Below are 17,281 nucleotides of genomic sequence, written 5' to 3' on the forward strand. Positions count from 1 at the left end.
AGTTTGAGGCCCAGACTTGACCTGAACCCCATTGGGAGTCACTGATTGAGCAGTTCAGGTCTCCGCCCACATACAGCCAGTCAAAGAGATCGCTTCCGGGGGAGGCTTTTTGCATTATTAATTTTTTAGCGCACACTACATCTGATCAGGTTGCTGTTCCCCCAGTGTGAGCCGATCAGACACTGCAAATGGTTCAAACTTGGCTGAACACAGTGTACCCGAGCACAGCGATGCTCGCTTGAGTGGTTTGCACACGTAAAGCACAAATTTATATAAATATATATATATATATATATATATATATATATATATATATATATATATATATATATATATATATATATATTTATTGAAAACTGCTGAAAAACGGCTTTCAGTTTTTGCAGCTTTTTTGCCGATTTGTGGTGACTGAAACTAACTTTAACTGAACATGTACTGTAGACAAAGCAAAAAAACGCAGCAACAAAACCTGCTTTTTTGGAAGCAGCTTTATTTTAACCGCTAAGGCTTGGCTGCAGTAAAAAAGGAACGTGTGAACATACCTAAATTGACCTTTCATTATTAAGACTTTGCCGTACTGTGTCCTGCTCTAGAGGAATGTTTCCCGGCCGGCGTATCCAGCTCATCCCTGTGTGCTCGTGTAGGTTCATCCTACTGACTGTTTCCCAGAGCCCCCACACTGCCTACTGACTGTTTCCCAATGCCTCGCTCAGGTCGCTGACTGTATACCAATACCGCATGCACTCACCTCAGACCTGCGCCTTGGCAGCCTGTCCTGTCAGACATGACAGTACGAGCAGCGGAGGCCTGAGGTGAGCACATGCGGGGAGGGGGGGTCCACGGCTGAGTGCGGGGAGGGGGTGAAGGGAGAATGGGGAGCAGCGCACCAGGATCAGTAACGGTGCAATCACCGTTGCCAATACTCACCCCATCCATCCCAGCGGGTGACGGGGAAAGTGCACATGCTGTGTGCTCCACAAAGATGGCGCTGATCTCCTCCCTTTGCTGTGATCTGGACAGCCCAGGGGGCACGTCCATTTCACAGCAAACGCCTTCTGTATGTAACTAAATGGGGTCGGATTCCGACCACTGTCCTCTATGCCCAGGGGGCTGCCATAAAGGAGGTGAGTAACTGTCATTACAAACACCAAATCCAGCATGGCAGCCCCCAGGACTTCAGTAAAATTAGAATTAAATAAAAACTAAATAAACAGTGAATTTCATTTTGTATTAAAAATACTTGATTTCATAATCACTATTATTAATACAAAAATAAAAAAACGCAACACCTTCCCTTTAAAGTACCGATTTGTGTTGATCATATGTGGGTACAAGACCTGCATTTTTTGGGGCAGAAAAGAATTTATATTGACTCTTCTAGCCAACAGAAATACAATATAATTTTTTATGGTGTTTCATAAAAAATTACTTATTAGCTACTGTAGCAATCGTAATCTACAAGAAAATACTGTTGATATTGCATGATGCAAAAAAAAAAAGTCTAGAAAATATACAATAAAACTGCTCCTTTTGCAGCAAACAAAAAAAAAAAAAAGGACATTGAATGCAGTGACGAAAAAATACACTTTTCTCTCTATAAAACATGATATGTTTTATTGTTCAGAGGTACCAGGGCAAAGTTCACAACTGCATTTGGTATTTGCATTGTTCCGCCTCATCATAGTAAAAAAAAAAAAAACAAACAAAAAACATGACGAAACCTAACGGCTGGTGGACCTCACTGACTATAAAGGTCCAGTCACACTAAGCAACTTACCAGCGATCCCAACAACGATAGGGATCGCTGGTAAGTTGCTAGGAGGTTGCTGGTGAGATGTCACACTGCAACGCTCCAGCGATCCCACCAGCAACCTGACCTGGCAGGGATCGCTGGAGCGTGGCTACACAAGTTGCTGGTGAGCTCACCAGCAACCAGTGACCAGCCCCCAGCGCAGCGTGGAAGCTGCTGCGCTTGGTAACTAAGGTAAATATCGGGTAACCAACCCGATATTTACCTTGGTTACCACCGCACGGAGCTACACGTGCAGAGAGCAGGGAGCAGCGCACACTGAGCACTGGCTCCCTGCTCTCCTAGTTACAGCACACATCAGGTTAATTACACGATGTGTGCTGTAGCTACATGTGCACAGAGCAGGGAGCAGCGCACACTGCTTAGCGCTGGCTCCCTGCTCTCCTAGCTACAGCACACATCGGGTTAATTAACCCGATGTGTCCTGCAGCTACATGTGCACAGAGCAGGAGCCGGCAGCACAGGCAGTGAGAGCGGCAGAGGCTGGTATCAAAGGGAAATATCGGGTAACCAAGGACAGGGCTTCTTGGTTACCCGATGTTTACATTGGTTACCAGCCTCCGCAGAAGCCGGCTCCTGCTGCCTGCACATTTAGTTGTTGCTGTCTCGCTGTCACACACAGCGATCTGTGCTTCACAGCGGGACAGCAACAACTAAAATATGGCCCAGGACATTCAGCAACAACCAACGACCTCACAGCAGGGGCCAGGTTGTTGCTGGATGTCACACACAGCAACATCGCTAGCAACGTCACAAAAGTTGTTCGTTAGCAGCGATGTTGCTAGCGATGTTGCTTAGTGTGACGGGGCCTTAAGGCCTAGAGTCCACGGACAAAAGATCATGCGGATTTTTCAGCAGCGAAATCCGCAGCATCCCCTCAAAAAACGCACCAAAACTTTGGTGCGCTTTTGTGCAGATTTTGATGCGGAATTTCACCATTGGATTTGGTGGGAAAATATGCACCAAAAACGCAGGAAAACAACCCTGTGGGAACAGCCCTGCGGATTTTTGACCTCACATTCACTTGCATTGGAAAAATCCGCATGTAAATCCGCAGGAATAATTTACATGCTGCAGATTTTTCCGCAGGGAAATCCGCTGCGGAAAAAAACGCAGCGTGTGCACAAGACTTCAAAAATCCCATAGAAATAGCTGGGGACCCACTGTACTGCGGATTTTTAAGAAATCCGTGAAAAAACGCGGCAAATTCCACGATAAATCCGCAGCGTGGGCACAGGGCCTAAGAGTACGTGCCCACAATCCGGATATGCTGTGTCCTGGCAGCTAAATAGGAAAGGGTTCTTTACAGTTAGAGCAGTCAGACTGTGGAATACCGACCACAAGAGGTAGTAATGGCAGATACTATAACAGCTTATAAAAAAGGGCTGGATGATTTCCTCAGTACACACAACATTCTTGGTTATAAGTGACTTAGGGACAAAATATATAATTCGTGGAGGAAAGTTGAAATAGAGGGAACTAGGTCTTTTTTTCAACTTAAGTAACTATGTACCATGTACTATGTCCTCCCCTGCAGGGCTCAGAGTGCTGTCCGCTGGAGAACGCACTTGCTCGTGCTCACAATCAGGGTTCGGGCCGCTGCAGGTTCTCTGTCCTCCCTGTGGAGACCGCTTGCGGCTCTGCAGCAATAAATTGACATGGTGTGGCTCGGGAACCTGCATCGCAGGTCAGTTTACCCTGCGGAAAAACACACATCACAGCAGGCAGGAGATTTCTATAAATTTCATCCACTGTGCTTGTATTGGACAATGCATTGTTTTGGACGCAGCGAAAACACGCTGCGTTCAAAACGCTGTGAACCTTGATCGTGGGCACGCAGCCTAAGGGTTCGCTAACACGAGTGTAAAACACAGATGTGTGCTATCCCATGTTTTATCAGACAGCACTCTGTTATACTATGGGGAAGTGCAAAACAGCACTTTTTATGCCCATTTGTAAGGAGAAAAAGAGCACACCCATTCTAGTCTATGGGTGAGTGCAAAACATCGGACTGCACAGGGGATGTCTCTCGAGTGCTGTCAAATCTCCACAAACTCACAGATTGGAGATATTTCTTTATAGTCTCACCAGTACTACAATTCTTTCATGCAATAAAGGCCGTTCACACTAAGGGGTGCGTCACACATAGCGAGATCGCTGCTGAGTCACGGCTTTTGTGACGCAGCAGTGACCTCATTAGCGATCTCGCTGTGTGTGACACTGAGCAGCGATCTGGCCCCTGCTGTGAGATCGCTGCTCGTTACACAAAGTGCTGGTTCATTTTTTGGACGTTGCTCTCCCGCTGTGAAGCACACATCGCTGTGTTTGACAGCGAGAGAGCAACGATCTGAATGTGCAGGGAGCAGGAGCCGGCTTCTGACAGCCTGCGGTAAGCTGTAACCAAGGTAAATATCGGGTAACCAAGCGAAGCCCTTTGCTTGGTTACCCGATATTTACCTTGGTTACTAGCGTCCGCCGCTCTCAGGCTGCCTGTGCCGGCTCCCTGCACACGTAGCTGGAGTACACATCGGGTAAATAAACAAAGCGGTTTGCTTATTAACCCGATGTGTACTCTGGCTAGGAGTGCAGGGAGCCAGCGCTAAGCAGTGTGCGCTGGTAACCAAGGTAAATATCGGGTAACCAAGCGAAGAGCTTTACTTGGTTACCCGATATTTACCTTAGTTACCAAGCGCAGCATCGCTTCCACGTGTCGCTGCTGGCTGGTCACTGGTTGCTGGTGAGATCTGCCTGATTGACAGCTCACCAGCGACCATGTAGCGACGCACCAGCGATCCTGACCAGGTTAGATCACTGGAGCGTCGCTAAAGTGTGACGGTACCCTAAGATGACACGCCAATCAAACTCTAATCAGAGAGTCATTAGCATAATCGATCCGATTCTCTCACGAGAAAACAGACGGTCGTGTGACTGCAGCCCAAGGCTACATGCGTACGCTGCATTCTTTAGGGAGCAGCTTTGGTACCAGAACTGAATGCATTTCCTTCCCAGCAGAGTCTAAGTTTTCATTTTTGCTGTGCACACGTTGCAGGTTTTTTTGGCCGCATCTTTTTGGTGACCACAAAGTTGCAGCATGTCAATTCTTTTTGTGTTTTGTCCCTGTGTTTCTCACTAGTGATGGGAAGACTCGCAGAAGATCAATCCCCAGTATTTCGCTGGATGTCGATCCCCATATAATCTATGGGGACCAGAATCTGACGCAAAGGCGGTAGGAGCCAGCACTTCATACTTACCTATTCAACAGTGTGGGTGTACGCACCCGCGGCCTATCCTCCTTCCGGGACTGCTATTAAGGCTCATGTATATTCACTGATTCCCTGCCCACCGGCATCTGTGATTGGTTGCGGTCAGACACACCCCCACGCTGAGTGACAGCTGTCTGACAGTTCCAATCACAGACCCGGTCTGTGGGCGTATCGTACAGTAGTAGACTACATCTGAGTGTCCACCTCCAGTAAGCGTATGCGCTCGAAAATGGTGCACAACAGGGCAAACGGTGACTCGGTCTACACCATTATAGGCAATGGCCCCATCGGTGAATGCGTCCGAAATCCATTTTGGAGATGGAGCGTTTGGGGAAGTCCTGATGGGACCACTGAACGGAGATCACAACGCAGTGTGAAAGCAGCCTTAGAATTTCGGCCCGGGCCTGGCACTCGGGTGCATTTGAACCTGCTGGGGTCATACTTTACAGTCCAGTCCACCCATCATTATTTTTCACCCATTGAGTAATAAAAAAAAAAAAAACAAAACAAGAAAAAACACATTGCCAAAAAAACGCATGCATTTTTGAGCCACAGGCTGCGTTTCTGTGACCACAGGCTGCATCGTTGTGGCCACCACAATGATGCAGCGTGCGCACATAGCGTAACAGGATGTGTTGGTTTTGTCAGTCTTCAGCATGTTTACAGGACAAAACAGCTCTGCGTGCTACTGTTTTGTGAAGGAATCTACAACAGAGCCTGTGATGTAAATGTAAACAGTCTAAATCATAAAATAAAAAATGCAAAAAAAAATAAAAAAATCAATTCCCCAATTCCTCTGAAAAATTAATAGCAAGCTATTATACATACCCTAAAAATTGCCCTAAAACTGCTACGTCGGCAGCAAAAGTAAAGACAAAACCTTAGCATACGACAATAAAACGTTACGGCAATTCTCCATCTGAATTTATCTTTTGAAAAATCTGAATTAAATGGTCGTATGGAAACCAAGTAGTCTGCTCTTACAGCAGAGCCGGGCGGAAGCCACAAGTCATCTCACTCTACACCTTGAATCAGATTTTTTTCTAAAAAAAAACAAAACCCCCAAAGCATTAGGTAAAGATTTATTTTACTGAATTGTTCCCATAGCATCCATTAGATGCGACAGTCCCAGGACTTTTCCCGGTCATCCCGATTGCCCTGGTGCGGTGGCAATCGGGGTAATAAGGAGTTAATGGCAGAAGCCCATAGCTGCTACTAAGTCCTAGCCTACTGATGGCAGGCGTCTATAAGATAGCCCCATCACTGAGCTGTAAGTGAAAGTAAATAAACACAATAACCCAAAAATCCTTTATTTAAAATAAAAACACAAAAAAAGCCCCCTCTTTCACCACTTTATTAACCCCTAAAACACCCCTCCAGGTCCGATGTAATCCACACGAGGTCCCACGACGCTTCCAGCTCTCCTGCGTCTGACAATCACAGAGAGTGGCTATAGACCATGACTGTTCGCTGTGAGGGTCAGGCTGCAAGTGAAGTGAGCCGCGCGGGATCAGCGGTGACTTCAGCTGTCACCGCACATCACCTGACTGAAGTCACCGCTGATCTCGCGACTCACTTCAGTCACGGCCGGATTTGCAGTAACAGGTGGAGGACTCCAGCTATCACCACACATCACCTGACTGAAGTTCTCCACCTGTTACTGCAAATCAGGCCACGGCTGAAGTGAGCTGTGTGAGGATCAGCGGTGACCTCAGTCAGGTGAGGTGTGGTGACAGCTGGAGTCCTCCACTTGTGGCCGCATATCAGGCCACGGCTGAAGTGAGCCGCGAGATCAGCGGTGACGTCACTCATGTGGTTTGAGGTGACAGGTGGAGGACTCCAGCTGTCACCGCACATCACCTGAGTGACGTCAGCGCTAACCCCGCGGCTCACTTCAGTAGAGGCCTGACAGGTAGAGGACTTGTTTTATTAGGCCAAAAACGCTGCTCTTTGTAGTCACCACAAAGATAAAAACGCTGCATCTTTGTGGTAAAAAAAGGCTATGTGTGTACGCTGCATCTAAGAGACATAGTAGTAGAACATAACACCTTCCTGACATTGGACGCACTGATATGTCCTATATTCTGTGGCGTTCCCACAAACTTACGTACCCATACGTCCTGGCGATCGTGTGAGCACTGGAGCTGTGCCAGCTCAATCACTGCCAGGAGCTTGGCTTAAGCGATGGCTGAGCTCCGGCTGTCACAGCCAGGGCTTGTGTCCGCACCGTCTCTGGCTGTTTAACCCCCGAATGCCGCAATCAATAGCGAATGCAGCATTTAGGAGGCTGGCAGGAAGAGTGCGCTCCCTCTCCCACCCGATCGGGATCCCCATGACATGATCATGGGGTCCCGATCATTGCCATGACAACCCGAAGTCAAATGACAACTTTCGGGTTACCTGACGATGTTGGCCTGTTAGACCATGCTCTTGACATGGTCTAACAGGCGTTCTGTCAGTATAACGCTATGTGCGCACGTGTGCTTTTAGAGTGCTTTTTAAACTGCACTGTGTCAATGAGAAAATGCATGCGTTTTGCTTCCCCAGCAAAGTGTATAAGAAATCAGAATTTCCATCTGCACGTTGCTTTCTTTTTAGGCAGCGTTTACAGGAATTGCCTCATGCACAGTCAGTTTTGATGAACGGTTGAATTTTTCTATTTCTTTGAGAGCAAGTGAAAAATTTTACTGAAATCTGGTCAATCTGCTGCTATAGGAGACGGAGTGAAATCTTTTTCCTTGCGGCAACGCTTTGCCTGCTCCATGTCATCCACATACTTGTCAAAGTTAAACTCCTCATCTGATGAGGATGAAGATATGGCAGCAGTAGAACTGTCAGGCCCCAAGTCATCTAGCGCCTTGCAGTCCTGTAGCCGCTCATCCTAACTGCTACCTCAGTCAGAGCTTCTTTTCCTTTAGTAAGCTGTTGATCATCAAGCAGTATAAAATGACTTGGGTCCACAAACAGCTACCAGAAGAATTTTATTTTACAATAGCTGTGTCTCTCTCCATTTCATTGCAGCATAAATGCCACCTGCGATTAAACCCCTCTTTGGGACAGGCAAAATAGCAAGTTCTTCCACTCACTTATGAAAATGCCAGGGGTTAAATCCTCAGCTTGTAATTTTTTTAGTCACGGTGACTAAGCAATTCCTTCAATTCAGCCACCTGTGTCCATTGATCTTCATGTAATGTTACTTGAGGGTTCACCATATCTATAAGAAACTATTTTAGTTCAAGCAATCGCTCAGTCATTATATAATTGCTGCCTCACCGAGTGGCTTGATCCCCAATTGCCCCTTTCCCAGCACGTCTCCAAGATTGAATCAAGTTTAGGGGTTCTGGCGGCAATAACAAACTTCCTCACTTTTCCAATCAGATTTCCAGCATGTACGCCCAGTTTCACACATCTGGCTTTTCGCCGGTTTGGCGGATGTGGCGCACGCCAGTACAGTACGATACAGTACAGTGGCAGCGCCACAACTTCCGGGTCACATGAAAGCATGTGATCGTCGTTTGTTGCGCTGCCACTGTACTGTATACACTGTACTGGAGTGTGCCGCATCCGCCAAACCGGCGAAAAGCAGGATGTGTGAAACCGGGGTCCCTCTTGCAGACTCTCGCTTATTGCCAGCTGCAGCGTGTGCACAACACAGCGCATGTGATGAATATGAAAGTGTTTTGAAGCAGCTTCAACAAGATCATCTAATCCTAAAGTATCATTTTGCTGTTCTTCTGTTGTAATATCTGTTTGTTCCTCAGTTACATGAACAGCGCTGTGGCTCCATCACACACATACTGAATCCTACATTTTCTTCTGTTGTTCATTACTCTCATTCATCAGTTTAATTGGTCTAATATTTGAAGCATTGTTCATTCCAATAGCAAGAACCTGCTCTTTTTTGCGTTCCTAATCTTGCAGAACTTTTTCCACTAAGGCCTGGAGAAACTGGCTGTTGTGATGAGCTTTACTATCTTTTACTGCCAGTGTCTTGCTAACAATTTCTTTCTTGTTACAAACATATCAAACATTGATGGCAAAATAATTCAGTGAAATGCAGTGACTGGCATCCCAGCAAAGGCAATGGGTTTCAAGAGAGGACATTCAGACACAGCGTTTTGTGAGGATCCTCACAAGAATGAGCAGTCAGTTTGTGGCGGTTTTCTAATCTGCTTTTGCTATTGAAGCATTATTTATGAGCTCAAAAACCTTTCAGGTGATGCAGTTTTTTAAAAAGCTGTTCTGCTTTTGCAGCTGAAAACGTATCCTCAAAAAACGCAGCAAAAACGCTGTGTGTGAATGTAGCCTTAGATCAGGAATAGAACAGACATTTATAGGACATTTCATAACTTTCCCAAATTCCTATGAAAAAATATTTAGCACATTCTGCATTGCACTACTGTCCCCAATTTATTATATATTTTAGGAGTCTGTGCATTTTATACTGACTCCACCAACATGAGCTCCGACTCCACAGCCCTGGTGCGCACGCTGCAGATTTACCGCGGATTTGCTGCAGAAAATGTGTCTAACGTTGCTACAGTAATTCCCCAGCAAATCCTATGGGTTTTAAAAAAATGCTGTGCGCACACTGCGTTTTCTTATACCCGCGGATTTTCCGCTGCGGAATTAATGTGCATGTCACTTCTTTTCCGCAGGTAACTGCAGTTTCTGCCATAGATAATGGTAAAAAACGCAGGGAGCAACCTGTGGAAAAAAAAAACGCATCAAAAACGCATGTAGTTTTCGGTGCGTTTTTTGAACGAAAGTGCACTAATCTTTCAGACTCAAGAAATTTCTTGAGAAAAATCTTTTCTAGTGCGCACAGGGCCTAAGAATGGGGTCACTTTTGGGTATTTTCTGTCACCTAGGCATCCCAAAGTCACTTCAAATGTGATGTCAACCATTTTTTATGGACCACTTTTATTGGCAAAATTAGAAATTGCTGATAAACTCTGATCCCTTCTCTAACTTCATGAAAAAAAAATAATGTTTTAAAAATGAGGCTGATGTAAAGTAGACTTCTGGGAAATGTTCCTTTTTATGTTGTGTAAGGCTACTTTCACACTTGCGTTGAACGGTATCCGTTGCATTGCGTTGTGTAACGGATGCAACGGATGTGTTGCATATAGTGACACAACGGATGCAACGGATGCTGCAAAACAACGCAATTCGTTTTGATTTTTTTTTTTTTTTTCCCGGTTTTACCAGCGGCAGACTATAGTGAACGATCAGCTGATCGTTCCCTGCAGCCGGCCGCTGGGTGATCAGCTGATTGCTCCCAGTAGCCGGCCGCCGGGTGATCAGCTGATCGCTGTCACTTGCCGGCGGCCGGGCATGCCAGCGGGCGGGCGCTCAGCTGAGCGCTGTGACTTGCCGGCGGCCGGGCATGCTGGTGGCCGGTCATTCAGCTGAGCGCTGTCGCTTGCCGACGGCCGGGCGCTCAGCTGAACGTTCGGCCACCGCGAGCCAAAATAAAGTTTGATTTAAAAAAAAAAAAAAAAAAAAAAAAAAAGAGCATGCGCAGTGAAATCCAGAGGATTCCGCTGCTCAAAATAACGTTACATGCTGCGTTCCTCCCGCTGGGCGGAAGCAACGGAGCGTCGCCCAGCGGAAGCAACGCAGCTCCTTTTGGTACAATCCGTCAACCATACAAGTCTATGGGAAACAGCGGAATCCGTTAACGGATTCCGCTGTTTCCCAAAAGGGCGGATTGTAACGGAAGGAAAATAACGCAAGTGTGAAAGTACCCTAACTAGATAGTTATGTCACACAAAATCATTAATAAAGAAGTTTGAAAATTCCAACATTTTCCCAAAGAAAAAAAATTCAACCTATATTTACCAATAACATGTAGTACAATGAATCACGAAAAGATAAAAAAAAAAAAAAAAAAACAACCAACAAATCTCTGAATCACTGAGCTAGATTCCAGGGTTCCAGAGGTATTGCTTCATAAAGTGACGCTGGGCTGAATTGTAACATTTGGCCTGGTCAGGAAGGGGAAAACCGGCTAAGGGGTTAACGTATCGGCTTTGCCAACTTTACACGTGACCAAAAGTAAGGCTGCTTTCACACTATGTTTTTTTTAACATGCGTCATGAACTTTTTTTGCTGTAAAAGCGGATCCTGCTTTTACAGCAAAAAAATGCATGCAAACGCATGTGTTATTTTGCAGGATCCTGTCACTTTAAGTTTATGGGCGGGCATTGGCGTCATGTGATCGGGAGTGAGGGGAACTGAACGTGATAGACTGGGAGACGGCTCGTAACCAAGGTAAACATCGGGTAACTTGCTTGGATACCCGATATTTATCTTTGTTACGAGCGTCTGCAGCTGCTAGGAGCCGGGCTCCCTGCACACGTAACCAAGGTAAACATTGGGTAACTAAGAGAAGCGCTTTCCTTGGTTACCTGATATTTATCTTGGTTACGAGTGTCTGCAGCTCTCAGGCGGGGGAGAGGGAGAGGAGAGGGGAAGAGGCAGGGAGGGAGGTGGAGAGAGAGACTGATCACCCGAGGCTGGTTTCTGGGCATGCTCAGTTGAGCAAGCAGGATGCTGTCTATCAGCATGCCAGCGTTCACATGCGTTTGCATGCTGTTTAGTCAGGATCCAGCAATTTGCAGTATTTGGACGCAGCTCAAAAACGCTACAAGTAGCATTTTTGAAAAATGTTAAAAAACTGCAAACTGGATCCTCACTATAACGCACGCAAACGCAGGTGAACGCAAGTCCATTGCAAATGCATTGAAATGAAAATGCATTTGCACTGGATCAGTTTTTGCGTTAAAAGACCGTTCAGGACGCATGTTCAAAAACGTAGTGTGAAAGCAGCCTAACATCTCCCCCTGAGCAGCAGGACCTCACTGTCAGAGGTGGAGGGATGGGCACAACTGAATTTACTTTCTCTGCACCATTAGGTATGGGATACTTGGTGGGGGGGGCTCAACAGAACGCCCTACAATCTGCTAATTAATATTCACTGCCTTAGGCTGCTTTCACACATCAGTTTTTGGCCATCAGGCGCAATCCAGCAGAAAAATGAAAAAACGCATCCAGATCTGGTGACACCGGATGCGTTTTTTCCCCCCACAGACTTCTATTAGCGCCGGATGGCCTTGCCTTCCATCCGGCTTTCGCCCAGCGGCCGGATTGAACGTTGAAGTGAACGGTTTTTGTCTCCGGCGAAAAAACGGATCGTGCTTTTTATAATGGAAGCCTATGGATGCCGGATCCGGCATCATCCGTTATATGCCGGAATCCGGCACCAGTTTCCGTTTTTTTAAACTGAGCATGCTCAGTAAAAATAAAACGGAAGAAACTGATAGAAAAAAACTGATGCGACTGATCCGTTTTTTGTTTTTTTTTTTTTGCTGGATCCGTCGCATCAGTTTTTTCGCCGGATCGTGCCTGATGGAAAAAAACTGATGTGTGAAACCAGCTTTAAAGTAAAGGGTCTGTCCACATTAGAGGACACAGTGATGAAGGTCATTATTGGACTGTGCATCTATATACAATGGGGAATAACCTGTACCAAAGCTGAGCACGAGAAAGGCTACTTTCACACATCAGGTTTTTTCCGCATCCGTTTTATCCCCATAGATTTGCATTGTTACCGGATTGTGCCTGTTGGCTTTGCGTTGCATCCGTTTTTTCCGGATGCGGCAAAATTATTTAAAGCGGCAGCTGGAGGCAACGTATCTTGCAACGTTATTTCTCCGGCAAAAAAAACCACAACAAGCCGGATCCGGCGTGTTTTACAATGGAAGCCTATGGACGCTGGATCCGGCGCAATGCGGCAAAAAATGGATGCGGCTGCTGGATCCGTTTTTGTAAACCGCGCATGCTCCAATGTTTTGAAAAAACGGATCCAACAAAAAAAAAAAAAAAAACCCCGGACAAAACGGATGGGTGGATACGGTTTTTACATTTTTTTGCCGGATCCGTTGGATCAGGGGAAAAAAAGGATTGTGCCTGAATGCAGAAAACTGATGTGTGAAAGTAGCCAAAGAAATCTGCAACAGCCCTGAAGCCTATGTGCAAACAGTTGTAGCCAACAAACCGTGCAATACCTGGCAGCCTGGACTCTGCAGGCGATCATGAAGGGAAACCTCTCTGTAGTCTACACTGCGAAATCTCAGCCGCTCGTTACGAGGACAATGCCAATAACAAAATTTCTCAAATGCTTCAATAAGTGGAATGTCCAGTAACGAGCTTTCTGCAAACCTCACCGACAAGTTCAGGAACACATCCAATTGTGGACATTATTCCACGATCTATTGATTAAAATGAACTTTGTGCGAGGGACAGCCCATTGAAGTGACAATAGCTGGAGGAAAACAAATATTTTCAGCTTGTAATGGATTGTCCTGAGACATTGTAACCTGAAACCACATTACAATGCAGGAGAAAGGGATCTGCGGCACGTGAATGACAGGAGGACACAGCCAATCAGCAAGGTCTCGTCACTACAACCACCTGGATTAGTGCTGTGTGTGCACTGATAGTCCTATAGCGCCTCCTACGCTGCGGTGCGGTACTACACATCCTGTATAGCTATATCCAGTGTCAGGATGAGCGGCTGCTTCTGGCCCCAGCTGATGATGGCTTCACGTTCCTCTCCGGTGTACTGGGCCTGTCCTCTATACAGTGAGATCCAGCACCCATCTGTCACTGTGTAAAGTAGCTTTATTTCCTAAATATTTTTTTCCCTACATTTTGGGGCTTTAGAACAATTAGGTTTCTGGAAAGTTAGGCTGTGTGCGTTTTATTGCTTTTTGATTAGTTTTATAGTGCATTTGTCACAAAACTGCAAGCAAATCCTGATGCCAGCAAAATCAATGAAAAATCTTAAGTGTAGCGCTCACGCTGAGGTTTTTTTTTTCTTGCAGATTTGGCATAAAGAAATATTCTGCAGTATGTCAATTCTTCCAGTGTTTTCGCAGTGTTTTTCACCATTCAAAATAATGTTAAGCCTTCCATAATGCATGTTTTTGTGCTGCAATTTTCCTGCCAAGAGATGCAGAAATGGTGCTGAAATTTCTACAACCAAATACTCAACGTGTGCACATAGCCTAAGGCTATGTACCCACGGGTAGAGTGTCCTGCGGATATATCCGCAGAAGCTCCCAGAAAACTGCAGCACAACTTTGTCTGTTTCCATGCTGCGGATGTATTGCGGAATGTCCTGCGGATATGCTGCGGTGTCCTGCATTGAGGATACAGTACCATGGCTTGGGCACTGCATCCTCAGTGCAGAACAAGTGCTGCAGTGATCGGGGGTTCATACTTACCTCCATCACGCAGCACTTCACTTTCCAGCTGTGTCTGTTTGCACATTGCCGGAGAAGGTGGGCGGGGCCTGAACTAGCTCCGGCTGTCACATGACCGGATCTTGTGCAGGCCCCGCCCACCTCCACCGTGCTCCTCTGCACCGGAGGAAGTGACTCCGGTGTCTTCTATCAAGGCAGGTAAGTATGGGACCCTGCGGATAAATCCGCAGAAATAATTCACATGCTGCAGATTTTTCTGCAGGGATATCCGCTGAAGAAAAAACTGCAGCATGGGCACAGAAGTTCCAAAATGCCATAGAAATGGCTGGGGACTCGCTGTACTGCGGATTTTTGAAAAATCCGCGGAATTTCTGCGAAAAAATAGCAGCAAATTCTGCAAATTTTCCGCAGCGTGGGCACATAGAGTATGTGCACACACCATAGTTTTATTTCTCCAGTGAAAAATGCACCTCTGGCCAAAAAACGCATGCGTTTTCAGTGCGTTTTGGCCTGCAATGTATAACAGTCAATGGCAAAACGCAGAAAAGTAGTGACATGCTGCTTTTTTTTTCTGCAACCAAAACTGCAGGCAAAAAAAGAAGCAAAGTGCACACAACCTTTCAGATTTCTAATAGACTTTGCTGGGGAAGGTCATACATGCAGTTTAGGCCCACAAACTGCAACAAAAGCTGCATGTGCATAAGGCCTTATAATCACAGGTTACACTTATATCTACGATCAGACAAAAGGAATTAAAAGGCTCAAAGTTATCAATCCTGACACTGTTACTTGGTGTGAAGGGAACGGTGTCCAGGTGTGCAGAGCACCTCCGCTCCATTCATCTCTATGGGATTACCAGAAATAGGTGAGTGATGAACTCCACCGTCTCAGTCAGTGCCACAGAGAATGACTATGGCAGAGGTGCGAGCCCCGGACCACCCCTACATTCACAGGGGGGATTCAGAGTCATTCTATGGAGCAGGGCCAAAAGGTCGGATCCCCATCAATTGCTGTTAACTCCTAAAGATGGGAATAAGCCTTTAATAAAGCAAGTGCACACGTATACATATCATGTATGCACCTATATAATGTATGCCTATGGATGGGAGCACGGTAACTGTCACTACAGGCCGCAGATTATCTGTATACGTCCCTACTGCCCTGGAGGAGGGTATACATTATGGAATGTGCGTACACATCTGTGGTAAGTACACTCAGTCACCTGTCAATGGCACAATCACAGGGGCATTATAATGCCCAACAGGTCACATACAAGTGCCGAGATAATATATGTAACCCCCCATATTACATAAACACGACATCCAAATACATACTGCAGCGTGTGTACAACTCGTTCTCACTCTAAGACACACAGTCTGTATATAAAAAAAAACAATGTAATACATCCCATACGTACACACAATAGCCCCTGTAGATGTAAATTATACACAAACCCCTCTGTACATAGACACACACATATATATTACACATACAAACCACCTGTGGGTAGATAACATACATACCACAATACACACATACCTCCCTGTATGTGTATATATACACACACACACACACACACACATATACCCCCCTGTATGTATATACACACACATATATATATACCCCCCTGTATGTATACACACACCTCTGTATGTAAATAACACACAACTCTACATACTATACACACACACGCCTGTACATACACTATAACATACACACACATACCTGTAATACACTCCCACACATTTATTCCCCCCCCTTCCACACATTATACACACCCCTCTGTACATACATAAACAGTCACACACATACAATCCCCCCTGTATGTATACACACACTAACATACCCCTCTGTATATAGATAACACACCCACACCTCTACATACTATAACATGCACCTGTATATATACACACACACTATAACATACACACACATACCCCCCTGTATAGATTACACCCCCCATACATATTTATTCCCCCCCCCCTTACATACATTATACGCACACCCCTCTGTATATATAATATATACACCCATTATATATACACACACAGACTCTGCCCGCACCGGAGGCGGCGGCTACCTGTGCACACACCGACCATTCCCGGGCCTCTCTTCCCCGCAGGCCTCTCCCCATCCGCCGCCTCCATTGCTCCGTACCTGGAGTGCCCCGGTGTCCTCCGGGTGATGAGCGGTGAAATCACAGGGAGCTGCTGAATTGTCCTCGGCCTCCCCGGGGCCAGTGTCCTCCGTATCCACGGACGGCGGCAGCTAAATCCCGGGCGCCATTTCCCGCCGACCAAGGAACGCAGGACCCGGATACAACGCAGTGCGCATGCGCTGAGACAGTGTGAGTCGGGAGGGGGGAGGAGGGAATGTGGGGGGGATGGGACACAATGGCAGGTTGTATGCGCGTCGCCGAGCGGCCGCTAATGTGCAGCACCTGTGGGCATCTCTGGGCCAGTGTGTACGGTGCAGGGCCACCAGTGCCACGGCGTGGGCTGCCTTGTACCATAGTGTTGTACGATTGTTTCCACATCATTTTCTCTCGCTATTTACAGCTCAGATAATAAACGTCTCATAATATCCGCAGTCTGATAGGGAAAATACCTCCAAAACAACGCAGGTGTCACCAGATACATATAGAATGTACCAGTTTCACAGCAGCTAAACTGTGTCAAGGCAGCTTGTGTACTACCTATCCCCTGAGGCCCGCTCAGTTACCTACCAATCACAGAGGCCCAGACGGCTCCGCTCCCATCCCCTGAGGGCCGGACAGCTCCGTTCCCATCCCCTGAGGGCCGGACGGCTCCGCTCCCATCCCCTGAGGCCCGGACGACTCCGCTCCCATCCCCTGAGGCCCGGACGGCTCCGCTCCCATCCCCTGAGGCCCGCTCAGTTACCTACCAATCACAGAGGCCCAGACGGCTCCGCTCCCA

The 17,281-nt window shown here is 46.6% G+C and overlaps 1 protein-coding gene across 1 annotated transcript in view; it reads right to left on the reverse strand.

Moving 5' to 3' along the window:
- CTDSPL2 (CTD small phosphatase like 2) overlaps positions 1–16,587 on the reverse strand; it is a 92,102-nt gene extending 75,515 nt beyond the window's left edge. The window contains exon 1 of the mRNA XM_075342893.1: positions 16,503–16,587. The gene's annotated coding sequence lies outside the window, so the exon portion shown is untranslated. The remainder of the gene's footprint in view (positions 1–16,502) is intronic.
- Between the last annotated feature and the right edge of the window lie 694 nt (positions 16,588–17,281).

This window comes from Anomaloglossus baeobatrachus, chromosome 4 (assembly GCF_048569485.1).
Source record: "Anomaloglossus baeobatrachus isolate aAnoBae1 chromosome 4, aAnoBae1.hap1, whole genome shotgun sequence".
Lineage (NCBI taxonomy): Eukaryota > Metazoa > Chordata > Amphibia > Anura > Aromobatidae > Anomaloglossus > Anomaloglossus baeobatrachus.